This window comes from Staurois parvus, unplaced genomic scaffold (assembly GCF_062004578.1).
Source record: "Staurois parvus isolate SC_StPar_1 unplaced genomic scaffold, SC_StPar_1.0 ptg000243l, whole genome shotgun sequence".
In the NCBI taxonomy this organism is placed as follows: domain Eukaryota; kingdom Metazoa; phylum Chordata; class Amphibia; order Anura; family Ranidae; genus Staurois; species Staurois parvus.
Genome location: NW_028318039.1, coordinates 5,912,522 through 5,922,629, shown reverse-complemented (window position 1 = coordinate 5,922,629; position 10,108 = coordinate 5,912,522).

Here is a 10,108-nt window from a genome sequence, read left to right as displayed (position 1 = left end):
AGTTTGTCTCAAAATCATGATACACCAAGTAGCAATGATATGTACAGTTTTACAGAGGCCAAAATTGCAAAACTGGGTTCCAGCATTAAGATTTGTTTTACCTTTATCATGAAGCGGTTAATGGTAATATGCACTAAATAACTTTTTGTTGCATTAAAGCCCAGAACTCAGCATGTTTTGGACACAGCTGTGTCCCATCAGATTTTTGGGCCTTTACCCAAAAGACCAAGGACCAAAAAAAGGCTCTGTAAATCTCAAGAATGAATGAAAATGCAAATACTTTGGCAGGCAAAACAGCTCTAATATATAACGCATTTAACCGCTTGCCCATTTTTTGCTATTTGGCACTGCGCTATTTCATCTGGTAATTGCGTGGTCGTGCAATGCTGTACCCAAACTAAATTTATGTCCTTTTTTCACACAAATAGAGCTTTCTTTTGGTGGTGTTTGATCACCTCTGCGGTTTTTGTGCTATAAATAAAAAGACCAAGTTTTGAAAAAAAGACATTTTTCACTTTTGGTTATAAAAAATATCCAATAAATTCAAAGTTAGTCATTTTAGGCCAAAATGTATTCTATTACATGTCTTTGGTAAAAAAAAAAAAAGAAAACATGTCTATTAATTGGTTTGTGTTGAAGTTAGTCTACAAACTATGGTATACATATTGGAATTTGCACAGCTTTTACTTTGACTGCCTATCACATTTCTCGAGGTGCTAAAATGCCAGGGCAGTACAACCCTCCCAAATGACCCCTTTTTGGAAAGTAGACACCCCAAGAATTTTGCAGAGGCATGTTGAGTCCATGAAACATTTTATTTTTTGCCACAAATTTTTCAAAAATGACACTTTTTTTTTTTTTACACAGTTGTCACATAAATGATATATTGCTCATGCATGCCATGGGTATATGCGGAATAACACCGCAAAACACATTCTTATACTTCTCACCACATGTGAGGCATGGTGAGTATTTTACAGATATCATTTTCATCACAGGGTTTTTCTTTCTTCGTTATCAGATCTCATTTGTAACAACAAATGAGATCTGCAAAATACTCACCATGCCTCTTAGCAAATACCTTGGAGCGTCTACTTTGCAAACAGGGGTCATTTGGAGGGGTTACTTCTACTATCCTGGCAATTTAGGGCGGACATTAGACACTTATGCCACATATCACTCACTTGCCTGTGCTCCCCTGTCTCTGCAAGGGACAGAAGTTATGGGGTTAATGCCGGCCGTAGACAGGACGAAGATCGGCCGATTTTTTTTTTTTTTTTAACGTCGGCCGATCGACCAATTTTTTTTTTTTTTTTTTTTTTTTTTAAATCGGCCGATGTTCAACCCGTCTATGGGCTGCTTTAGCTGAACTGAATTTATTCATGAGAAGAGGCATAGACTCCCTCAAAAACTAGTTCTGACCAGCTCAGTAAATTGTGTTAAAAAAAAAAAGAGCTGGATGCATACCTAAGTGCACAAAATATCCATTTGCCGACTGTAATACGTGTGTGTGTATGTGTGTGTATGTGTATACATATACAGTGCATCCAGAAAGTATTTTTTTTATGTTACAGCCTTATTCCAAAATGGATTAAATTCATTTTTTTCCTCAACATTCTACAAACAATACCCCATAATGACAACATGAAAGAAGTTCGTTTTGAAGTCTTTGCGATTTACACGTGCACAAGTATTCACAGCCTTTGCCATGACGCTCAAAATTGAGCTCTGGTTCATACTGTTCCCACTGATCATCTTTTGAGATGATTTCCACAACTTGATTTGAGTCCACCTGTGGGAAATTCAGTTGATTGGGCATGATTAGGAAAGACATAAACCTGTCTATATAAGGTCCCACAGTTAACAGTGCATGTCAGTGAACAAACCATGCTACGAAGTCCAAGGTATTGTCCGTAGACCCCCAAGACAAGATTGTATCAAGGCACAGATCTGGGGAAGGGTACAGAATCATTTCTGCAGCATTGAAGGTCCCAATGAGCACAGTGGCCTCTATCATCCGTAAATGGAAGAAGTTTGGAACCACCAGGAATCTTCCTAGAGCGGGCCGCCTGGCCAAAATGAGTGATCAAAGGAAAAAAAGGGCCTTAGTCAGGGAGGTAACCAAGCTCCGGATGGTCACTCTGAAAGAGCTCCAGCGTTTCTCTGTAGAGAGAGGCGAACCTTCCAGAACAACAACCATCTCTGCAGCACTCCACCAATCAGACCTGTAGGTAGAATGGCCAGAGGGAAGCCACTCCTTAGTATAAAGCAAATGGCAGCCCGCCTGGAGTTTGCCAAAAGGCACCTGAGGGACTCTCAGACCATGAGAAACAAAACTCTCTGGTCTGATGAAACAAAGATTGAACTCTTTGGCCTGAATGCCAAGTGTCATGTCTGAGGAAACCAGGCACTGCTCACCACCTGGCCAATACCATCCCTACAGTGAAGCATGGTGGTGGCAGCATTATGCTGTGAGGATGTTTTTCAGCGGCAGAAACTGGGAGACTAGTCAGGATCAAAGGAAAGATGAATGCAGCAATGTACAGAGATATCCTTGATGAAAACCTGTTCCAGAGCATTCTGGACCTTAGGCTGGGGTGAAGGTTCATCTTTCAACAGGACAACGACCCTAAGCACACAGCCCACATAAGAAAGGAGTGGCTACGGGCCAACTCTGTGAATGTCCTGGAGTGGCCCAGTCAGAGCCCAGACCCCGATTAAACATCTCTGGAGAGATCTGAAAATGGCTGTGTAGCGACGCTCCCCATCCAACCTGATGGAGCTTGAGAGGTACTGCAAAGAAGAATGGGAGAAATTGCCCATAAATAGGTGTTCCAAGCTTGTAGCATCATACTAAAAATGACTTAAGGCTGTAATTGGTGCTAATAGTGCTTCAAGAAAGTAAAGGTTGTGAATACTTATGTACATGTGTTTTTTTTGTTTTTTTTTATTTGTAATAAATGGCAAAGATTTAAAAACAAACTTCTTTCATGTTGTCATTATGGGGTATTGTTTGTAGAATGTTGAGGAAAAAAGTTAATTTAATCATTGTAGATTACTTAGGGTTGGATTGGAATCTCCACATAGGAAAACCGTTCCCTTTTGATGTTCTGATAAAAGGGAGAAGATATGGGACAGAAATTGTTTGTTTTGAATTATTATTATACAGGATTTATATAGTGACAACAGTTTTCTCAGTGCTTTACAATATAAAGGGAGACAATACAGCAACAATACAGTTCAATACAAGAGGGATTTGAGGGCCCTGCTCCTTGGAGATTACAATCTAGGAGGGAGGGGCTAGTGGCGCAAAAGGTAGTAACTGTGGGGGATGGACTGGTAGGAGGAGTTGAAGATTCCACTATTAGTTGAGGGCAGGATAGGCTTCCCTGAAGAGAGAGGTTTTCAGAGATCACCTAAAAGTGAGCAGAGTAGGAGATAGTCTGATAAATTGGGGTAGAGAGTTCCAGAGGGTGGGGGAAGCTCTGGAGAAGTACTGGAGATGAGCATAGGAGGAGACAATTAGGGGAGAAATAGGTATGTATAGTAACATCCGTGTCCTGAAGTTCATTTTTGGGAACATGTTACATGCTCCACCCCTTTTTAGGGTGGAATAACATGTTCCCATAGCCTCAGCCACGCCCCCTCCCTCTGACAGATAATACGGGGGAAATCTCCCTGTACTGTCAAATTTGAAAACAAACTTTTGTGGATGGATGAACTGCAAGTACCGACAACCTTAGGGGCTGTGAGCTTGTAGTTTTCAATGAACTACCACCGTTCTGTGGAGTGCTGCGGTAGTTAATTGAGGCTTCCTGTCAGAATATCTGCTTGCACGCACATCCAGTACAGCAAGCACATATTCTGACAGGTTTGCAAGAGACCTCCATGGCATCAGCGATCTACTGATCGCTGGGGCAATGCTTTCCAGGCTCCTGTAGACAAAATAAAAGCACATTTTTTTACCTGCAAAAAAAGTGCATTTATTATTTTTGTCTAAAAGATGAACTTCTACATTGTGCCTACTGTATATGCCCTGTCTCTATTCGAGAACTGACCCGGCTCTGTCTACATGCCTTCTCTGTGGCTGCCACAAACCACTGTGCCATAGACTTTGGCTCTGCTCTGCTATATCTGCCTTCTGGAAGTAAGTGATCAACTTTATAACCTTTATCACCATCTCCCAATTGACTAATGATCCGCTACTTCTTCTCTTCGGCAACATGGAACAGACAGCTACAGGAACCTCTTCCTCTCAACTGTTAGCTCTCAGCAATAATAAGCCTTGGATATCTACCTGTCTCTTGATAGCAAGAAGGGCCATTCTACGGAAATGGGTCTCCAACTGTCCTCCGACTTTAACAGACATAAAGCAAGACCTAAACTCCGTACTATGCCTTGACAGGCTTACTCTAATCACCTCGCCGTCCAACTCCAAAGCTGGTCAATATCTCTGAAAGTCCTACATTACAGGATCTTTCTCCTCATAGGAGCAAGCATTCTTTCTCCAGGACCCTAGTGTCTTAAGCCGCTCTATGAAACCTCACACATGACATGCTGTAATGCTGCTCTTCTCACAGTAATCAGTTGATTTTTTGTACACCCTGCTATGTTGATGTGTAACATCTTTTCTTCTCCTGCCTCTTTTCCTCCTTCCCTTCCATCACTCTTTGTTGCCCAACATTGACATGATTCAACGATATGACTCCTGACACCAGGTCATCCATGCATTAGTTACCAATCTGCATCATAGGCCTACACCCAGCAACTAGAGCTGTACACCCCTCCTTTTCCACTCCTGGTGGAACCCAGAGCCACTAGTCTCCTCTGCTCCCAATCAATTCACTACTCTCTCTTTAACTCCACTCCAACTCAAACACTTCTCTACTCTATTTCTTCTGCATTTCTCTCCAGGTTATTTGGGTCCCCGGGCAATATCTGCTTCCTCCCTCACACCCCCTTCCCCTCCCTTTCTTCCCTGCTCCTTCCTTCGTTCCTCCTAACTCTCAACTTGAATCTCAACTACCTCACACACCTTCCCTCTTCCCCCTCACACCTTTTTCTCTCTCTTCAGTCCCCTTTTTTCATGCTCTAGTACTACTCCTTATGCACCCTTTTCTTTTTCTTCTCTTTTGCAGCCCCTTTTCTCCTGTTCTTCGTTAATTATATACCCTTCTTTGTATGTTTGTGGCGGATGTCAGTTGACATCTACAGGTGAAACTCGAAAAATTTGAATATCGTGGAAAAGTTCATTTATTTAAGTAATGCAACTTAAAAGGTGAAACTAATATATGAGATACTCATTACATGCATAGCAAAATAGTTCAAGCCGTGATTTTTCAGAATTGTGATGATTATGGCTTACAGCTCATGAAAACCCCAAATCCACAATCTCAGAAAATTAGAATATTGTGACAAGGTGCAATATTCTAGGCTCAAAGTGTACCACTCTAACCAGCTAATTAAGCCATAACACCTGCAAAGGGTTCCTGAGCCTTTAAATGGTCTCTCAGTCTGGTTCAGTAGGAATCACAATCATGGGAAAGACTGCTGACCTGACAGTTGTGCAGAAAATCATCATTGACACCCTCCATAAGGAGGGAAAGCCTCAAAAGGTAATTGCAAAAGAACTTGGATGTTCCCAAAGTGCTGTATCAAAGCACATTAATAGAAAGTTATGTGGAAGGGAAAAGTGTGGAAGAAAAAGGTGCACAAGCAGCAGGGATGACCGCAGCCTGGAGAGGATTGTCAGGAAAAGGCTGTTCAAAAGTGTTGGGGACTTTCACAAGGAGTGGACTGAGGCTGGAGTCATTGCATCAAGAGCCACCACACACAGACGGATCCTGGACATGGGCTTCAAATGTCGTATTCCTCTTGTCAAGCCGCTCCTGAACAACAAACAACGTCAGAAGCGTCTTACCTGGGCTAAAGAAAAACAGATCTGGTCTGTTGGTCAGTGGCCCAAAGTCCTCTTTTCTGATGAGAGCAACTTTTGCATCTCATTTGGAAACCAAGGACCCAGAGTATGGAGGAAGAATAGAGAGACACACACTGCAAGATGCTTGAAGTCCAGTGTGAAGTTTCCACAGTCTATGTTGATTTGGGGAGCCATGTCATCTGCTGATGTTGGTCCACTGTGCTTCATTAAGTCCAGGGTCAACGCAGCCATCTACCAGGAGATTTTGGAGCACTTCCTTCCTTTCGCAGATGAGCTTTATGGGGATGCTGACTTCATTTTCCAGCAGGACTTGGCACCTGCCCACACTGCCAAAAGCACTAAAACCTGGTTCAATGACCATGGGATTACTGTGCTTGATTGGCCAGCAAACTCGCCTGACCTGAACCCCATAGAGAATCTATGGGGCATTGCCATGAGAAAAATGAGACATGAGACCGAACAATGCAGAAAAGCTGAAGGCCACTCTTGAAGCATCCTGGTCTTCCATAACACCTCAGCAGTGCCACAGGCTGATAGCTTCCATGCCACGCCGCATTGAGGCAGTAATTGCTGCAAAAGGGGCCCAAAACAAGTACTGAGTACATATGCAAGCTTATACTTTTCAGAGGTCTGATATTCTATGTACAATCCTTGTTTTATTGATTGCATGTAATATTCAAATTTTCTGAGATTGTGGATTTGGGGTTTTCATGAGCGGTAAGCCATAATCATCACAATTATGAAAAATCACGGCTTGAACTATCTTGCTTTGCATGTAATGAGTCTATCTCATATATTAGTTTCACCACTGAAATAAATGAACTTTTGCACGATATTCTAATTTTTTGAGTTTCACCTGTATGAACATCTCTCGCACCCAGTTTCAGACTACTCCACTCTTTCTATAATATAACCCTCACCTTCTATAACTCATGGTCTTTACTCGTCCGTACTTTTTCTTCCTCACTCCCGCCTTCTTCACATCGCCTTCATACTCAATGCCTCCCATTTGCCCTGGTATGGAAACTTTCCAACCCGATTGCATATAATTGTTTTCTTGCAATTTCCTTTATTATAATATGTGATTGAACATTTCTACATCATTACTCTTTAACTTTGATAAGATGTCACGTGTATGTCGTATGCTTATTTGCCACTTTGTTCTGTGAAAACCCAATAAATATTCTTTTTAAAAAAAAAAGATGAACTTATCCTTCAACTTGCAGTAGAGGATAGGTTCTATTTAAGTTGGCAGTTTGTGTATCAGAGTCAGAATAGAGATTTTTTCTAAATACTATCATTACACCAAATTGTTTAATCTGGGCCAAGGCCTGAAATACATTGAGAAAGTAAATACTAAAAGGTTTAGAAAAAGGAGGCATCTTGGATATGGATTTCTAGCAAACATGCTACATCTGTTTTGTGGTATTTAAGGTATCTAAATACTTTAACCCTTTTATTTGGTGAATTGAGGCCTTGTACATGTAATGTTAGGAGGTTAAGAGTCATGGAAAATAATTTTTCTGCATTGCTATTTAAATACTAGAGAAGGATGGGTGTGCCCCATGGATGGGGGCAGAGGAAGAAGGTGAGGAAGGGAAGAGGAGAGGTCAAGGAGAGGGTAGGAAATAATTGGATTTTTTCGACATACCTTTTAAAATCCATTTCTTGTACATCACAGGCAGGCTATTCCTGACTATGTGGTTATAGGCCACCGATAGGTGAATGTACACTGACCGACCAATCATAGAGGAGGTCCTCCCCTATATAACCCCTCCTATACAGGAAGTAATTCAGATTTTGTCGCAAGCAATGAAAATTTGAAAAATAGGGGTCGGGACCTCTGTGTCCTGTGATGGAAATGGATTTTACAGGTAGGTATATAGAAAAAAATCTAATTTTATTTATCGTACATCACGTGACACAGAGCAGGCTATTCATGACAATGTGGGATGTCCCAAAGCAATAATAAATTTGAGGGGAGGGTGACACCGTGATAGCCACCGTCAATCTCTCAGGACCTACTCAGCTGTCTGTAAAACACTGCAGCGAAAGGCAGAAACCTCTGCAGCTCTGACATTCACCTGGTGTAGAACCTTGTGAATGTGTGAAACGAATACCATGTTGCAGCCTTACAAACCTGAGCCACTGATGCCTGATGGCGGATTGCCCAAGATACCCCCACACTCCTGGTTGAATGTGCCTTCACCCGAAAGGGTGGGACTTTACCTTTCAAACCATGGGCTTGAATGATCAATTGGTAGATCCAATGAGAAACAGTCACCTTGGATGTGGCCTGCCTCTTCCTAGGCTTCCATGGCAAGACAAATAGAGCATCTGACCTGTGCTGTCACCTTCAAGAAGACCCTTACAGCATGAACCACATCCAAGGCATGCAGAGATCTTTCTCTTGCTGACTGAGACCTTGGAAAGAATGAAGCCAGAACCACCTTTGGTAAAAAGCACGGATGAGGTCACAACACCACTTTATCCTGATGCAAAATCAAAAATGGGTCTCTTCAAGATAGAGCTGCCAGCTCCGACACCCTTCTCGCAGAAGTGATTGCCACTAGAAATGGTACCAACAGCCAAATTCTTCTGCAACTCTGTTTGAAGAAATGACTGAATCCTGCCAATCCCATACTTTTATGTGAAGTGCCATTTGTGAACCTCATACAAGGCAATGTACGTCTTCCAGGTTCTGTAATAAATATTCCTAGAAACTTCCTTTTTATCACCCATCATGATGGTGATGACAGAATTCGACACTCCCCTAACCTTTAACCCTAACCTGGGTTTCAATAGCCACGCTGTCAAATTAAGCGACCGCAAACCTGGGTGCAATGTAGGGCCTTGAGACAACAGGTCTGGCCAAGGCCAATACGGCAGGGCCCACGGCCCTTCTACTGCCATCTTCACTATGTCTGCATGCCAGGCCCTCCTGGTACAGGCCAGAGCAATCAGTATCCTCGGAATAGACTCCTCCCAAATTCTGCATAAGAGATGTGTCAGCAGCTGGATTGGAGGAAAAGCATAAATCACTTAGAACTGGTTTCAAGGAATCACTAAGGCATCTACCCCTGCCACGCGAGAGTCCCTTACCCTGGATACAAAAAGACCGACCTTTTTTGTTGAACCTGGATGCCAATAGGTCTACATTTGGGCAACCCCATTGCTGGCAGATTTCCTTTACAACATCAGGATGCAAAGCCCATTCCCATGGAATCAAATGCCAGCAACTGAGATAATCGCTTGCCAATTTTCCATACCTGGAATGAACATTGCTGACAGGCTTGAAACATATCCCTCTGCCCAGGTCAGAAGGTAGTTTACCTGGGGGGAGGAGCCTGAGCATGGCGGCTGTGGGGAGCGTGCGGCAATAGCTCCTTGCTAAGTGCCGCTACTCGACCTCCCCAGTGACCATCTGGAGTAGGATTCGGGGATTTGACTCACCGGAGTCTGTCGGACGGTACAGGAGAGGAGAGAGCCGGAGATGGGACCAGGGCGGAGGTGGCAGTGACGCGCTGGTCCGCCCAGCGCCTTACGGGGGAGAGATCCAGGAGGCTGAGGGGCGAGGTGACGTGGTGGGAGCACGTGACCAGCCCGGAGGATCTCTGGGAGAAGGAAGAAACCGGCCGGCGTCCCGATGTAAGAGGGAGCCGCCGGCTCTCATATGCTCAAACCCCCCGGCCAGCTGATCGATCCTGGGTCTGAGTGACCCAATAGAGTGAAGAGGATCACCCTGCTAATCTTGTGAAGATTTTGGATAAAGGGCACGAGGAGAGGAGTGAAACCCAGAGGAATCCCCCCTTGGACTGAGTTGCTGTGAAAGCCCCACACCTTAAGCTCGGAGCCACTGCTTGGAGAAGAAGGGAGAGTGAGAGCTATTGGGGGCTTATCGTGTGGGGGAACCCCGAGTGATATGGGAAATCTAGGGGTGAAGGAGAGGAGGGGAGGATTCCCTGGGCTAAGAAAGAGAAGATGAGAAGAGCTCCAGGTGTCCCAGGAGAGTAAAAATATAAGGGATTTCAGCAGGTTTTGTCTGGTGTACAAATTAAAGGACTGATATAATTTCATCTTGAGAATAAGAAAAGAAATCAGAGTTTTAGAGGAAATGAAGAACAAAGGTCCTAAGGGAACAGGGCCCAAAGGGTCTCAAACAGGTACGAT